The sequence below is a fragment of the Cricetulus griseus genome, assembly GCF_003668045.3.
Source record: "Cricetulus griseus strain 17A/GY chromosome 1 unlocalized genomic scaffold, alternate assembly CriGri-PICRH-1.0 chr1_0, whole genome shotgun sequence".
In the NCBI taxonomy this organism is placed as follows: domain Eukaryota; kingdom Metazoa; phylum Chordata; class Mammalia; order Rodentia; family Cricetidae; genus Cricetulus; species Cricetulus griseus.
This window is the reverse complement of record NW_023276806.1, coordinates 96,300,097-96,318,657: the sequence shown is the minus strand read 5'-3', so window position 1 is coordinate 96,318,657 and position 18,561 is coordinate 96,300,097.

Sequence of the window (18,561 nt, the reverse complement as noted above, 5' to 3'; positions counted from 1 at the left end):
GGGCTAAAAGAGAACAAGTGTAGCAACAAGGAGGATGTTAGGTGATGATGTTGCAGGCAGTAGACAGTGATTCTCCCCACTCTCCATACAACTGATGTTGGGAATGGAGAGAAGGAGACCTGATGATACTGAGGTTAGGCATGAGGTACAAGATGGAGACAAAGCCTATTTGGTTTTATAGATGAGAATGAAAGGAATTCAGGAGAAAATATTTTCCTCTTTTTGTTATATTGCATTTGAAAGGTTAGAAAAATCCAAGAGAGCTGAGGGATGCACAGGTTTTGAGCAGGAGGAAATATAAAAGTAGGTATATTTGGGGATTCTTGACTGAAAAGGAAGCTGTAGGTAGAATGAAGCTGTCACAGAAGTGGCCTCGTGATGGGCACCTGGGACTCCAAGGAATTCAGTGGGAAGACAGATAAGAGGAGACAAAGGAAGAGAAGGGAACAAAGTGTAATGGAATTAGATCCTGACGCCCAGAGGTAGAGGGGGCAAAGAACCCCAAAGAAGAGTCTCTGATTATGGGGCTCAGTCAGGAAAGGCTGGATGAGGTATGGACTGAACCATGATCTTGATGATGCCATTGGTGGCCTTAGCAGAGGACTTTCGAAATCCTGGCAGATTATGGACACAGTGGGGTCATAGTGAAAGTGAAGCAGAAATGAAGACACAAGAACCCAGCTTGCTGACTCTGAAGGGACAGAAGGAGAGATTTAGTGCCAGATGGGCAGGCAGGATTCTGAGGACTTCATTGTTTTGGGTTAGCCTTTTAATATGGCAGAGACATGATCTGTTCACAGGCTGATGGGAAGAACAAGCAGAGTGAGACAAGCTGTAGTCGTTGGAGAGAGAAGGATGCAAAAGCATAGTTTAGTGACTGAGTATCTGCATGTGTTATGAGATCAAAAAGAGGGGAAAGAGGAGGGATTTCTCCTAACTTCCTGTCTAGTGTGAATAAATCAAGATACTGATATTAAATTCAACACCCTAGGATCCTGTAAGATTCACAAGAAACAAGAAAGCTGGGCTCAGATAAGCATGCAGAGCCAGCTGTCCAGACTCATCAGGCTAACCCTGCACAACCCATCCATAAAAAGTGTCTGAAACCATCGGATTTTATTCCCATCCATGCATTTTTAAATACTTGAGTATTTTATTAACCAGACAAAAAATTTATCTGAAAACTTCCTGTAAGGAAAGCTTGAGTCTAGTTTCCCTCATGTCACACTTCATCGTGACAGATGCTTCTCATTCTGAGTTCTTATTTACATAGAACACAGGCATATTGTCATTAAAGATAATTAGGCTTAAAAACATTAGCTTTCCTAACACTTGTTTTAAATTTCTCGTTCATCCATCAGCCTGTTAAGAAAAATTTGCTCCCGGTGAGGTTGTGAATATGCTTGTATTTCTGCTCAGATGCTGAAGAATTCTGATGCACTCATCATTCCACTTTTCTAAACTTTCTAACATTTTTTTCTGTGAAGATAATTGGGTCACAAAATTCAATGAAAGGTCCCTGAAATATCAGACAACAGATTTGGGTCAGGGAGGTTGTCTATGAATACAATGATTTAAAAAATGGCAGAATTTTAAAGTCGGGGGAAAGGGTTTCAGAATGTCTTCATCTCATCTACATCTTTAATGACAAGCATTAAAAAATTATTGCATATGGGTGAAAAATATGGCACATGGTAACCTTTCTGTAAAAGAACATGTTGCAACAAGGATCTCAGTGGATCCATTGCACAGTATGTCTTCGATGTGTTTAAAGAAAGGCTTTAGTGAGCTGCAACAGTAAAAATGCTGTACTAGGTTAATACAGAGTTCTCTTCCGACTCCATGATTAGCTGTAATTTATCTGATGGATACTTGTTGACTTAAATTTCTGCAGGTATGGTAAATTACATACATTCATACTACTTTTTTTCCTCTGCAAGACAATAGCAATGGTATTATTATATATCGATCTACATTTACAATGTGAAAAAGGGGATCTGGGTAGGTTGGCATATGCTTTTATTCCCAGAACTCAGGAGGAAACAATGGCAGGGAAATTGCTGTGGGTTTGAAGCTAACCTGGGCTACCTAGTAATTTTAAGAGAACATAGAGAACATGTCTCACAGTGAACTAAGCAGAATTATAGGAAGGGTAAATGAAAATGTGGAATAGACATTTTGAGGTCATCAGAGGAAAGGCAGAGAAGGCAATATTTGATGAGATAGTGACCAGGAAGGTTTCAGACTGAAAGACATAGATACTTAGATTTTAGGAAAAAATTGGAATTCCAAAGCACATGTATTAAAATAACCTTACAACTATAGATAGATATCATGGCAACGCCAAGATCTCAAGATGCAAAGGAATAGAAGTAAATTGCCTACGTGTTTATTTAGATTCTTAGCTTCTAAGGAACTCTAGAGTCACCTAGAAAGTTAGTAAAGAAGAACACAAATATGACCTTTCCACTTCAAGACTGATTTAGGTGTGACCCAGGGCAGTGTTTGGACAGGTCACACTCTAGGGTGACACTCATTATAAGGGAGAATTCTCACAAAGGAGGGTTTCAATGTAGGTGTTAGCTTTCATATTTGCACAGATAACTTTGGTAGGGATAAAATGAATGGACTAAAAGAGAGAGCAAATGTAACAACAAGGAAAACTGGGAGCTACAGAGATGGCTCAGTGGCTAAGAGCACCTGCTGCTCTTGCAGAACATCTGGGTTTGATTCTCAGCAACCACATAGCAGCTCACAACTGTCTCCAGCTCAGGGGGATCTCAAATGCATTAATTTCAACACATTTTCATGTAAATTTCTCAGAAAACTGAGGACAGAAGAGAACACCAGTAACCTGGCAAAATATATCCACAAAAATCCCACAGTCAACACTGCTGCTGACAACTCTTTAGAAACACACTAGTTACAGTTCAGATGAGCAGGCTGAGGATATCGATTGGTAGGAGAGCACTTGCCTGGTATGTGCAAAGTCTTGAGTTTGATCCCCAGTAATTCCCCATCTCCCTTTCCCCTAAAATGGGGAAAATCTAGTGACAAAAATAGGATAGCTATAATATCATGTCTTCAGTATTGAATTGGATTTTCCAGATTTAAAAACACAGGAGATACAAGAAAGGAAGAATAGAGCTGTAATGAATCATAGGCAATGATTATTTACTTCAAAGGGACATTACAATTTTTAAAACATTAGCAAGGTTATTGGATGCATTTATAATGAATGCATACTTAAGTTAAAATCAATTCTATCTTTGAGGCAAATAATTAGAAACTGTTATAAAGAGAACATAACAGCTAAAGAAGGAACAGAAATGTAAAGAAACAAGTCAAAGTACGAATATGAGTAAGGGCATATGAAGTCATCATGTTCTTGCATGTGTGCAAACTGCCCCAAATGTTTACTTTGCTTAATATCGGTCATCTATCTAAATAAAACTTCCTCTACACTAGGAATGATGGCTTTTTTCAACTATCCTCTTTAATGGTGAGTAATGCTGAATGCTGAGCAGTATTCCTCAGATGAACCATTTGAATCTGTGGAAGTGTTAGTGTTTCAGTTTGCTGTTGTTGTTGATGTTGTTTGGTACAGCCTACTGTAGCACCACACAAAAATCACTTTGAAAGATGGCCATACTTGGTATATGACTCAAAACTATCTGACAAAAAGAGAGATAGTAGCAATAATGTAAACATGGTTGTTAATATAGTGGCCAAGAAGAGCAAAAAAAGGAGCTTCAGACCCCGAGAAGCAGCATCAGAGGGAGGTTTGAGCTTCAGGCCCTGAGCAGCACCAAGGAGCCACAAGCCCCAGGCCTGGGAGCAGTGTCAGAGGGAGGCCCCAGCATCAGGCCTAGGAGCTCGGAGTAATTGTCAGGTGAAACAATAGCAGTGGTTTCCAGCAGTAGCTTCCAGAAAATATTGCAAAAAGTTCCTCTGGGAAAGAGCACCTATGTCTCAGCCAACATCCACTGCCATTTCGTGTTTGGAGATACCCCAATACTACATCGACCACTGACCCTCAGCCCCACTTTCACCTCTAACTGGAGAAGCATCTACTGGAGCTTTAGCCCCATCTGTACCTCAAGGAGTGACCCACTGAGAATTGGGCCCACTTCCACCAGGAGGAGTGTTCACTGGAAGCTCTGCTCTACTTCCGCCTGAAGGAGCAGTCAACAGAGCTACAGCCCCCAACTATACCAATTGGAGAAAGCAAAAACCCCTGAAGCACAAGCTCCACCTATACCGATTATAGGAAGAGAAGTGTAGACAACAAAGTAAGAATACACTCCACAATTAAAGAGGAATACTGCATCACTGGAAACTAGTGGTCCTACAACAGCAAGACCTGAACATCCCAACACAGATGAAGTAGAAGAAAATGACCTAAAAATAACTTAATGAGGATCATTGAGGCCCTTAAAGAGGAAATGAAAAATGCCCTTAAAGAAATAAAGGAAAAGACAAACAAAAAATTGGAAGATCTCAACAAATTCCTTAAATAAAACCAAGAAAAAGCAATCAAACAAGTGAAGGAAATTATTCAAGACATGAAATCTGAAATAGAGGTAATAAAGAAAATACAAACTGAGGAAATTCTGGAAATGGAAAATCTGGGTAAACGATCAGGAACCACAAATGCAAGCATAAATGACAAAAGAGGGAAGAGAGAATTTAAGGCATTGAAGTTATGATAGAGGAAATAGATTCATTGGCCAAAGAAAAATTTAAATCCAAAAAATCCTTAACACAAAACATGAAGGAAATCTGGGACACCATGAAAAGACTGAACCTAAGAATAATAGGGATAGAAGGAGGAGAAGAAATTCAACTTAAAGGCACAGAAAATATATTTAGGAAAATCATAGAAGAAAACTTTCCCAACCTAGAGAAGGACATGCCGATGAAAATACAAGAAGCTCACAGAATACCAAATAGAATGGACCAAAAATAGTCCTCTCACCACATAATAAAACACGAAACTTACAGAATAAAGAAAAAATATTAAGAGCTGCAAAGGAAAAAGGCCAGGTAACAAATAAAGGCAGACTTATCAGAATTATACCTGACTTCTCAACAGAAACAATGAAAGCCAGAAGGTCCTGGACAGATGTTATCCAGACACTAAGGGACCATGAATGCCTGCCCAGACTGCTTTACCCAGCAAAGCTTTCAAGAACCATAGAGGGAAAAAACAAGATATTTCATGATAAACCAAATTTAAACAATACCTATCCACAAACCCAGCCCTATAGAAAGTACAAGAAGGAAAACACCAGCCCAAGGAAATCACCTATGCCCACAAGAACACAGGAAATAGATAAGCGTATGGCAGCAAATCCCAAGGGATTTGAACACACAATGCCATCACCAACAGCAAAAACAAAAATAACAGGAACTAGCAATCACTGGTCACTAATATTCATTAATATAAATGGTCTCAATTCACCTATAAAAAGACACAGGCTAACAGATTGAATATGAAAACAGAATTCATCCTTCTGCTGCATACAAGAAACGCACCTCAAACTCACAGACAGATATTACCTCAGAGTAAAGGGTTAGGAAACATTTTTCCAATCAAATGGACCTAAGAAACAAGCTAGTATAGCTATCCTAATATCTAACAAAAATGACTTCAAACTAAAGTCAATAAAAAAGATAAAGAAGGGCATTTCATATTCATCACAGGAAAAATCCATCAAGAGGAATTATCAATTCTCAACATCTATGCCCCAAACACAAGGGTTCCTGCATTTGTAAAAGAAACAATACTAAAGCTTAAATCACAAATCAAGCCCCACACACTAATAGTGGGAGACTTCAACACCCCACTCTCACTACCGGACACATCTGCCAGACAGAAGCTTAACAGAGAAATAAGGGAAATAACAGATGTTATTACTCAAATGGACTTAACAAACATCTATAGATGTCGTGACCCAGCATGTCTCAGCTTTAGTGTTATTGTTTTGTTTAAAAAGAAGATAAGAGAAATTGCTGAGACAGACATATTGACTATAAGTTTATTATAAGGCCCGGCAGAATGGGGAGACTAAGAAGAGGAACAGGGGTAAATGGCTGACCGCCATGGCCGGTCGCCATAGAGAGACAGAGCGGGAAACAGAGAGAGCGGGAACAGAGAAACAGAGAGACAGAGAGCGTAAAGGGGCAGGGACTTATCTTTTAAAGGGGTCCTCTGCACCTGTGTGCAGACTTAGTTCCCATGGAACCTTGGGCTGACCAGGGTACTGCCTGTTTCACCAGGTAACAGGGGCAAGCCAGCATAATGCCTGAACCTTTCATTTCCACCTCTACTTATTAAAAAAAGGTGGGGTGTTTAGACCTGGCAGGTTAAGGAATAAGGGCGTCAAATTCTTAAGACTGCTTCCTGCTGACGTGGGGGGCGTTGATCATCTTTGGGGGACCCGAGAAGGTTGGGGTGCTGCCACGTCCTGGGGAAGCTGGTTGTTTCATTGTAGTCCAGGCTGTATGGAACTCCCTGGCGCCTCTTAGACCTGGCAAGGTATTGACAGAGCAGAGGACAAGGTTAAGTTTAGAAAAAAATTTTTTCTTAGGTCCTGTCATTTGAGGGGAAGATTGTAAGATGAGGGAGGGGTTCCCGAGGAGTCCTAACATGAGTGAAGGGAATTTGGGACCAGGGAAAGGTTGAATATTACCTGGAGTGAATGTGACCTGTTTGGATCTGATTCAGCTCCCTGGAACTTACAAGAATCCTTAGAGTTTGTGGAAACATAAGTATTAGACATGTTAGAAGCATATTCATGTTAGAAGCAACTTGGCTAAAAGCATTAACATTTTAAAACAGGCAGATTTTTTTAGGACAATGAAAAGCATCTTAATCTTGACTTTGTAATTATGATCCTATAGTGGTATTGGTGAACTTAATTATAAACAGTAGCATGAGAAACAGAGAAATTCGGAACATATTTTATTCTTTTTAATGTCTCAACTTATTTTATCATCACCTAAGCCTTTATATCCTTAGGCCTTCGTAACTACATTCTCAGACCTTTATATATCTTAGACTTTCCTATCTTTACATAGATAAACCCTAAAATATCTGTTACTGGAATCTGTTTTGCTTTAAGCTGGCAAGACTACCAGTCGTCAAAAGCATCAGAGTTCTTGAGAAGGATAAGATTTTACCTGAATCAATGATTAAAGAATAACAGAGACTTGCCAGCAGGCTGCATGGACAGCCATCCCCAAGGTCCTCCATCCATAGTAGCGGGCTGCAGGACACCTGCCTTCTTGCTGATAACTTGTGACCTGTGGATTACAGACTTTGGGAAGACTCGCCTACCGTTGGCCCAAGCAACGCCGGGAAAGTCGATTCCGTTGTCCTCTTGTCCAAGGTCTGGAATATTTTGTAGTAGTTGAGGTGAAGGGCAGGGTTGCTCAGTGACCAGCGTTGTCACTGACTCGAGATGAAGCTTCTTCAGTGCCCATCAGTCTTCTCGGAGGAAATGGGGTGGGGCCAGCAGCTGGCCTATCTCTCTGTTATAAAAAGCTTTTTAACAAAACATTTTAAATGCCATATTCTCTAGATCTCTGAGCATTTGAGGGCTGTCTGTTTAGGATCTTAGCAGTTAAGTTTGTCTTTAGTTAGAGAAAAATCCCTTTTTGTAATAAAAGCTGTACCTTTGTAAACGGCTTAGAGGATAGACTGATTGGTATAAATATTTTGTTAATTTGAAATAGACCTTTGTGATTTTAAACTTTTCTAATCATTTAAAGATACACGAGTTAAATTTAAGTTGTATAGACTTAGCTTATATTTTAAGTATAGTTAAATTAGACCTTTATGACTTTAAATGTTTACCATCATTTAAAGATACATAGCAATTTAGAAATATGAGACTTAACAGTTTAATTTAAGTTGTATATAGAGCTAGATAAGTATAAAATTAAATTACAGGTACAGAGACAAGCAGGACTGGATAACAGTAAAGGGGGAACCAGAATATAATCTCTGATCCGTACATTGTAGCAAGTAGACAGGAGATTTAAAGGGAGAGAGTAGATATAAACAGAGGGCCTTGGAAAGGCACAGTATTTAGTAAACAAGCCATGAACAACAGAGCCAGTGAAAGAAGAAATCACAGACAAAAAATAAAATAAAAAGCAAAAAGATCTGGCAGAAATCAAAAATCCAGCAGACAGGTTTGCTGGATAGGCCGCTGAGCTGTGTGTGCCTACAGGTAGGTCACATGACCAAAACGGCGGCAACCTTAAGCCGCTTTTGTCTGTTTACCTGCTTGATGGATGAAACCAGAAAGGTTCCTCTATGCATTTCCCATGGGTGAGGCAGGTGGAAAACCGGCAAAAAAGCTCCTCTACGGATGCACATCTGCCCGTGGGAGTTGCCAGGGGCCTTGCCCCGAAGGGGACACAGCTGTCCCGAAACCGAAAAAGGACCCAGCAGTCCGAACTGAAAAAAGCAAAAAAGCCTTTTTCTGACCTTCAGGAAATGCACCCAACAAGTGAAAGAAGAAATAAAAAGCAAGATGTCAGGTGGCAGTGCTTGCCTGTGCAAGTCACTGAACTGAGTGGGCAGGCCTAAACTAGGTCACATGGTTATGACCAAGATGGCGGCCTCCAGGTTAGCCCACGTGGTTGAGGTGGCGACCCCCGTAAGCACATTCTCAATTGCCAGAAAAGTTTCAAACTAGCAAATAAAATGAAAACCAGCAAACAAACAAAAAACTCTTAGAGCGTCTCAAGCAGACATTGCCAACCAAGAAGAAACAGTCAGAAATAGAACATCAGAACAATGAGGGACATTCCCAGGTGAAAGAAAGTTCCCAATGGGAGGCAGAACTCCGCTCATTTACCTACTCGCTGCCAGTAACCGAAAGATCCCGTAAAAATGTATTTCCTGTGGGCAAGGCTAAAAACTGGCACAGATTGCCCTGTCTGAGAGCACCCGGCCGGAAACAGAAAAATGGACCCAGAGTGAACAGTCTGGGTCTGCCCCATGGAAGCGGTTCTGGGTATCTTACCAGATTGCAGCAAATAGGCAGATCAGTGAGTTCAAGAGATCCTTAGTTGGAAAAGCGGCGAGTTGAGTTCCGGCATCTCAGGATGCTGCAGGCAGGAGGGAGTACCAGGAAAAGCGGAGATGGAAGTGGGTTGTAAGGGTACCCTTGCCTAACACGCGCCCGCCAGCGGGCCGAGGAGAAGGTATAAAGGGCAGAGCCTTTCCACGTCTGGGTGCCAAAATGTTATTGTTTTGTTTAAAAAGAAGAAAAGAGAAATTGCTGAGACAGACATATTGACTATAAGTTTATTATAAGGCCCGGCAGAATGGGGAGACTAAGAAGAGGAACAAGGGTAAATGGCTGACCGCCATGGCCAGTCGCCATAGAGAGACAGAGCAGGAAACAGAGAGAGCGGGAACAGAGAAACAGAGAGACAGAGAGCGTAAAGGGGCAGGGACTTATCTTTTAAAGGGGTCCTCTGCACCTGTGTGCAGACTTAGTTCCCATGGAACCTTGGGCTGACCAGGGTACTGCCTGTTTCACCAGGTAACAGGGGCAGGCCAGCATAATGCCTGAACCTTTCACTTAGTCCATGAGGTTCTACCTGAGTGGGGGTGTGTGGACCTGGAAGCTCTGAGCAACCCAACCGCGATAAAGACCAAACACAGGCATCTTGTCATCTTCAGAGAGCTCTCAGTTCCATGTTGTGGAACTAGAGTCATTTCTTTATTAGCCATCTTTTCTGGTGTTTCTTAACCATCCTGCCAACACTACAAGGAAATCATTTCTCTTTGTTTCCTCACTGCTCTGGCCGCTAGCCTCTCTTCACTCCTAACTTTCTGTCCTCACAAGTTATTCACACACCTCTAGCTCCTCTGCCCAGGTGAGGGCCTATCCAGATGCTTAGGCACATACAGATGCAAATAAGAGGCATATTACCCTAAGCCTATGGTAAACAGTAGTAGCCTAGTGGCAATTAACAATACAATGGTGACCTGGAGCTTCCTGGTGCCGATGTTTACAGCAGCCAGAAACTGGGACCCAAAATATTCCATAACAGAGATATTCGGTCCCCCACATATAGAATATTACACCCAAACACAAAAGAATAGACTTTCTTTTCATAACCTCATGTAACCTTCTCAAAAATAGATCACATACTCAGTAACAAAGCAAACCTCAACAGATACAAAAAAATTGGAATAAATGCCTGTACCCTATCAGATCACCATGGCTTAAAGTTAGAATTCAACAGCAACATTAATTTCAGAAAGGCCACAAACACATGGAAATTGAACAATGATCAACCTTACCACCACTGGATCAAGGAAGAAATAAAGAAAGAAATAAAAGACTTCTTAAAATTTAATGAAAATGACCTCATAACATACCCAAATTTATGGGACACAATGAAAGCAGTGCTGAGAGGAAAGTTCATAGCACTACATGCCTACATAAAGAAGCTGGAAAAAAATCCCACACTAGTGAATTAACAGAAGAACTGAAAGAGCTAGAACAAAAAGAAGCAAACTCATCCAGAAGGAGTAGACAGCAAGAAACAGTCAAATTGAGGGCTGAAATCAATAAATTAGAAGCAAAGAAAACAATGAAAAGAATCAATGAGACAGAGTTTGGTTTTTGAGAAATTCAACAAAATAGACAAACCTTTATCCAAACCAAAAGACACAGAGAGAATATTGAAATTAACAAAACCAGAAGCAAAAAAGGGGGACATAACAACAGATACTGAATAAATCCAGAGAACCATCAGGTCATACTTTAAAAACCTGTACTCCACAAAATTGGAAAACTTTAAAGAGACGGACAATTTGCTAGAAAAGTACCACAAAAATTAAATCAAGAATGGATAAACAACTTAAATACACCTATAACTCCTAAGGAAATAGAAACAGTTATCAATAGTCTCCCAACCAAGAAAAGCCCAGGCCCAGAATGGATTCAGTGTAGAATTCTATCAGATATTCAAAGAGGATCTAATACCAATACTTCTCAAATTATTCTACATAATAGAAACAGAAGGGAGATTGCCAAAGTTTTTATGAGGCTACGGTTACCCTGATACCCAAACCACACAAAGACACAATTAAGGAAGAGAATTGCAGACCAATTTCCCTCATGAACATAGATGCAAAAATACTCAATAAAATACTGGCAAATTGAATTCAAGAACACATCAGAAAAACAATCCAACATGACTAAGTAGTATTCATCCCAGAGATGCAGGGATGGTTCAGTATGTGAAAATCCATCAATATAATCCACCATTTAAACAAACTGAAAGAAAAAGCCACATGATCAACTCATTAGATGCTGAAAAAGCCTTCTACAAAAATCCAACAACCCTTCATGATAAAGGTCTTGGAGAGAATACAGATACAAGGAACATACGTAAACTTAATAAAGGCAATATACAGTAACCCAACAGCTAACATCAAATTAAATGGAGATAAACTCAAAGCAATCCCACTGAAATCAGGAACAAGACAAGACTGTCCACTTCTCTCCATATCTATTCAACACAGTGCTCAAAGTTCTAGCTATAGCAGTAAGACAACAAAAGGAGGTCAAAGGGATACAAATTAGATAAGAAGTTAAACTCCGTGCTATTTTCAGATGATATAATATTTTACATAAGTGACCCCCCAAATTCTACCAGAGAATTCCTACAACTGATAAAGACCTTCAGTAATGTAGAAGGATACAAGATTAACTCAAAAACAATCAATAGCTCTCTTGTATATAGATGAGAAATAGGCTGAGAAGGAAATCAGAAAACATCACCCTTTATAATAGCCACAAATAAAATAAAATATCTTGGGGTATCTCTAACCAAACAAGTGAAAAACCCATATGACAAGAACTTCAAGTCTTTAAAGAAAGAAATTAAAGATATCAGAAAATGGAAACATCTCCCATGCTCTTGGATAGGTAGTACTAACAGTAAAAATGGCAATCCTACCAAAAGTAATCTACAGACTCAATGCAATCCCCATCAAAATCCCAGCACAATTCTTAATAGACCTTTAAAGAACAATGTTCAACTTCATATGGAAAAACAAAAAAAAATCCAGCATAGTCAAAACAATCCTGTACAATAAAGGATCATCTGGTGGCATCACTATCTCTGACTTGAAGCTCTACTATAAAGCTATAATAATGAAAACAGATTGGTATTGGCATAAAGACAGACAGGTGGATCAATGAAATCTAATTGAAGACCCCAATGTCAACCCACACACTTATGAACACCTAACTTTTGACAAGGAAGCTAAAATATAAAATGGGAAAAAGAAAACATATTCAACAAATGGTGCTGGTGCAACTGGCTGTCAACATGTAGAATGCAAATAGATACATATCTATCACCATGCACAAAACTCAAGTTCAAATAGATCAAAGACCTCAATATAAATCCATTTACATCGAACATCATAGAAGAAAAATTGGGATATACCTTTGAAGATAATATGCACAGGAGACCACTTCCTAAAGAAAACACTAGTAGCACAGACACTGACATCTATAATTAATAAATAGGACCTCCTGAAACTGAGAAGTTTCTGTAAAGCAAGAACATGACCAACAAGACAAAACAGCTCCCTACAGAATGGGAATAGATCTTCACCAACCCTACATCTGACAGAGGGCTGATCTCCAAAATATACAAAGAACTCAAGGAACTAGAAATTAAACTACCAAATAATCCAATTAAAAAGAGGTACAGATCTAACCAGAGAATTCTCAACAGAACATTCACAAATGGCAGAAAGACACTTAAAGAAATGCTCAACATCCTTAGTCATCAGGGAAATGTAAATTTAAAATGTAAAAATGAGATTCCAACTTATACTGATCAGAATGGCTAAGATCAAAAACACTAATGGCAGCTTATGCTGAAGAGGATGTGGAGTAAGGGGAACACTCCTCCATTGCTGGTGGGAGTGTAAACTTGTACAGCCTTTGTGGAAATCAGCACGGCGATTTCTCAGAAAATTAGGAATCAACCTACCTCAAGACCCTGCAATACCACTGTTGGGCATATACCCAAAGGAGGCACATCCACACCCCTAGGACATTTGCTCAACTATGTTCATAGCAACATTATTTGTAAATAGCCAGATCTTGGAAACAACCTAGATGCTCCTCAACTGAAGAATGGGTAAAGAAAATGCAGTATATTTACACAATGGAGTACTAGTCAGCAGGAAAAACAATGACATCCTAAAATTCGCAGGCAAATGGACAGAACTAGAATAGAACAAAACCATCCTGAGTAAGGCAACCCCAAACCAGAAAAACAAATCAGTATGTACTCACCCATAAGTGGATACCAGACATAAAGCAAAAGATAACAAGCCTACAATCCACAACCCAGAGAAGCTAGAACTCTCTTCCAGAACCAAATGGAACCAGATGCAGATATCTACAACTAACCAGTGGGCCAAGTTCCTGGAGTACAATTGAAGTGAGGGAGGAGCAATAAGATGAACAAAGGTGAAGGAAAAATCTTGTAGATTCAAGATACCTTTATTCAGATAAATACCAGCCAAGTACAAGCCAGAGCGTGCCCAGGGGCAGCAAGGCAGGGAGACCAGAGAGAAGGGGCAGCCGAAGGGGAAGAGAGCATTCCATGTGCTTGTGGTCCCTTAAGAGCCCATGGCGAGTCATTCTGACCTCACCTTGACCACGCCTTGACAGGTGTGGTCAGGCACACCTGGTAGCCATCCCTTAGGAGGCATGGTATGGTGTCTCCCTACACAAAGGAGTCAAGACCATGATGGGGAAACCCACAGTTATCAGCTGACCAGAGCTAGAAAGATCACTGACTCAGGTCTGACAAATGGGGACCCTGTATAAGACCGAACTAGATTCCCTTAATATAGGTGACAGTGGTGTGACTGAGAAAATATATGAAGCCACTGGCAATGGGTCCAAGATCTAACACTAATGCAAAAACTGACTTAATTGAGCCCATTCTATATGGAGAGATACCTTGCTCAGCCTAGACACAGGGGTGTGGGGGGTGGAGAGGTACCTTAGTTCTGCCTCAATGAGATGATGGGACAGACTTAGTACACTTCCTAGGGGAGTCCTTATCCTCTCTCAGGAGCAGATGGGAGGTTGGGGGGGGGAAGTGGGACAAGCGGGAGGAGAGGAGGGAGGGGTAACTGTAACAAGAATGTTTCTGGCCCTGCTTGTCCCACTGCCCTTCTCTGCCCCAAAGGAACACACAGACACTATATTAATTATGAAATTGTTGGCTGTTGGCTATGGTTCCTTATTGACTAGCTCTGACTTAATTATTAACCCATAACTACTAATCTAAGTATTTCCACATGGTCTTCTCTTCCAGAGAAAGGTTTAGGAACCTGTTACTTCTCTGGTGTCCTACATGTCAACTGCTCAGTGTGTCCACAGAGAAGAGAGAGATTTCCTGTTTGTCCCTCCTTATACTCTGACTCTGCCCAGCTACGTCACTTCCTGTCTATCTGTATAGACTTCCAGACCTCTATGGTTAACTAGTGTCAGTTTCTGCCCAGCTACATCAGTTCCTGGGATCTCATGATGACTCCTCTCTGTCTACACTTCCCAGAATCCTGCTTGTCTCCTAGTCCTACCTATCATCCTGCCTGGCCAATCAGTGTTTCATTCTTCAACCAATAAGACAAACATACATGCAGAAGAGCATTCCCCATCAGGGAGCTGGGATTGGAATGTAAAAAATAAATTAATAAAAAATAAAAAGAATAGCAAAAGATTATCATCTTCATAGACACCTAACCAAATGACATTTTGAACCCACCTGTGGTGCACACAGCACCAATGGACCCTCTCCCCTTAACTCTGCCATGGTGACCTCTGGAAAATACATTTTCTTTATTGTCTCTAAACTTCTCATAAGTTTTGACCCTCAGTCTATGAAGATTGGCGTCCTAAAAAAGAAATGCCAGTTTTCTTTATTAAATAGGGCTTAGGGCTCAGGATACATTAGAGATGAAACCCTGTCAGCTGCTAATGAGCAATTATTATTGGTTGTAGAGTTAGTTTGATTTTTGTTAAGCTTTTCCATAGTCCTCTCAAGTAGATGTTAAAATTTATGAGTGACTTGTAAGACAAAGAATCACTTCCCTTGGTGTAAATTTGTGGATTATAATTGGAAACAAGAACACTATTGTCCAGAAATAGAGAAAACAAATGAATCTTTCTCTTGTGCTTTTCTGCAGGTTTCCATGAAATTTTGAGGTTTTTCTGGAGGGGATGGATCAGGTTCTGTGGTGTTCAGTGCTAAGCCACATGGCATTCAACATACCGACTGCCACACCAAAAGTGTGGATTGAGGAAGTCTTCATTTGAGGTTAGTGACCTGTGAGGCCTCCTGGTCAAGGCCTGCAGGAGCCCCTTCAGTCACAGAATTTGCTCGCCGGCTTAGAGGGGCTGAGGGACAAATGAGCACTGAAGGTACAGAAATTCCAGACTGACATGTAGTCCTGGACTTGTCTGTCTGGGAGTCTCCCTGGAAAAGGCCATTATGAGAGGGGTCGGAAAGGTTTCGATATTTGGTCAAGACATCCCATCCTTGCTGTTGCTCACTCCTGCTTGCCTCCATGACAACTGGACCGTGTTTATCTTATAGAACCAAAATAATGTAGATTGCATTTCCTTTACTGAAAATCAGGCTATTTGGAAAGCAATTAAACAGCAGCATCCTGGGTAATTTATATAAAACTGAGTGCCTGTGAGATTCTTTCAAAGGAAATGAGAAATTATTACTCACTCTGATCAGTTTCCACTTCTAGTTCTTTTCTCATTTTCTCTTTAATTACTGAGCTTCCTTTCTTGAAACCAGATCTCTAAAACAGACCTTTACCATCTACTTTTAACCAGAGAAAGACATTATTCAAAGAGTAGCTAGGATCTAGAATGAATGTTATTTTGTTGATATTTGAAAGTATTAGTCAGAAATATTTCTTCCAATGGGAATGTTTTGTGCAAAAAAAAAAAAAAAAAAAACAAAAACAAGCAAAGCACAAAAAAACCCTCTTGCTCCAAAGACAATACTGAAAAAAATAATCCAAGTGAGTCTATAATAGAGGAAGATGACTCAAGTTTTTGAAATCTAGTCATACAACCCACATAACATAAATGATTAAATGAACACAAACTGGAAACTGTCATTGCATTTAGTTTTTTAATTTTTTATTCTTTTTGGTTTTCCGAGACAGGGTTTCTCTGAGTAGCTTTGGACCCTGTCCTGGCACTCGCTCTGGAGACCAGGCTGGCCTGGAACTCACAGAGATCCACCTGCCTCTGCCCCCCAAGTACTGGGATTAAAGGCGTGCACCATCAATGCCGGGCCAGTCATTGCATTTATATAGCATCTATTTTTGTGCATGCTTGTGTGTAGTATATGAACATGTGTGGGGGCGTATACATCAATCCGAAAGAGAACATCAGGTGTCTTATTCCATTACACCCTGCCTTATTTCCTTGAGGCAGGATTCTCTAACTGAACCTGCAGCTAAGCTGGCAGTCTGCAAACTCCAGTGATCTTTGTGTCTCCAGCTGTAGTATGGGCATACTGTGATGCACTTAGACTGTGCTTGACTTTTTATCTGGGTTCTGGCAATTTGACCTCAGGTGTACATGATGTCTCCCTAGTCCTAGCCCTAGCATCTATTTTCCAAGATCTCTCTCTCTCTCTCTCTCTCTCTCTCTCTCTCTCTCTCTCTCTCTCTCTCTCTCTCTCTCTCTCTCCTCTCTCTCTCCTCCTTCCCTCCTCCTCTCTCTGTTTTACATCTTAAACAATCCAGCTAAGATATGTCCCTTCTAGTCTGACTCATCTTTTAAGAACCATCAAACACACTTTACATTAGAAATGACTTTTTTTTGTACAATGAGCCTTTTGAAAAATATAAATTACAAAACTCTTTCTATCCTAAGGAATAAAACTGTCATTTTCCCTTTACTTCTCTGTAGTGTTTTATCAGTCTGTCAAGGGAACTTAGAAAATGATCCTCATTGGAAGCCTTTAAAGGGACTAGAGATTTGTATGTTTTGCTCTTGGCTTCAATGACTTTCTTCCCAAAGGGAAAGGATAAGCAATAGACAAAGTCATCATTGGAAAAGATGTGAAGAGACACTGAGGAGTGGCTGTCTCTGGTGTTGCTGGTGCCTGTGTGGGAGGTATAGGCAGACAGAAATCAGAGTTAGAGTTCGACAGACAATAAAACTGAAAAGCAGAGCCCTACAACACAGGGACGGTGCAATTCAGCTACACCGAATAGAAATGGAAAACGTGGGCTCTGTGCTTGAATCTTATTTTTCAAAAGATATCATTGAGAGAGCTGGATAACAAAACATCAAAGGAGGAAGCCAAAAGGGGCCATGCGTAAGTGTCTCCAGAGCACCATAGAGGCTACAGGAATAATGCCCTCTGGGATTGCTGAGTGGGAAAAGTCAGAACCAGGATCCAAGATAAAACAAAACAAAACAAACAGACAAGGTCAAGTGATTCAGGATGAGGACAAAGGTGAATTCAATATTCCAGAAGGTCTCATGGGACAGTCATGGGGCAAGCTCTAAGGAATGCCATGAGATGTGATCAGCTCGTTCTCTGTCTCTTCCTTAATGTCCCTGGGATTATTGCTCTAGCCTTGATCATTCCTGGTCATTACTTAACATGTCTCAATAACAGCCTAATTATTATCTGGGTAATTTAAGTTATGTTTTTGAGAATTAAAGGGGCATAAATTCTGCTTCTTCCATGGTCTCTCTCCCAAAATAGAGATAATGAGTTTCTGATGACTAGATTATACTTGCTTATGGTTTTTGATGAGAAAATAAGGCCTGCTAACACCTAGTGTTTTATATGATTATTTTGTATTCAGACATTCACTATCTGTTTATGTTTTTAAAACTTAGTTGACTTTTATTTCAGTTTAAAAATTAGATTTCTAACCCTCAAGGAGGTTTGTGTTGCAGAAAGATTTCTTTTTAACATCAGAAGCAAGTGGGAAGTGATGCAGAAGGAACATTTTCACTAGTCATTAAAAATTTGCTTGGCCATAATCTTTATAAACAGATATCCTGGCCAAAACAAGTTTAATTGTTACTGGAAGCTTAGATAAAACAAAATTTGATTTTTTTCAGACAAAATCCATTAGTAAAATGCCAGTCAGTGTGATTTTCAGATGAGATGGGAAGTATATCCTTGCTCTCATTAAAAATTGCCTCTCCTTAAAGAAAAAAAATTTGCCTCTCCTTAAGAGAAATTTGAAACCCTTATACCATATACCCTTTCTTAGTATTTACTTCTGAATTTGTATATTTTGATGTTTCCTGTAGCTGTAGTTCATCTATTGCAAGATGAACACCATTAACAAAAGCACCTTGTAGAAGAAAAGGTGTATTTGATGTATACTTCAATGTCACAGTCCATCACTAAGGGTCATTATGGAAGGGATCATACAGAAGCAGTCCTTACTGGTAAAGCTCTGACTGGTTTGCTCAACTTGCTTTC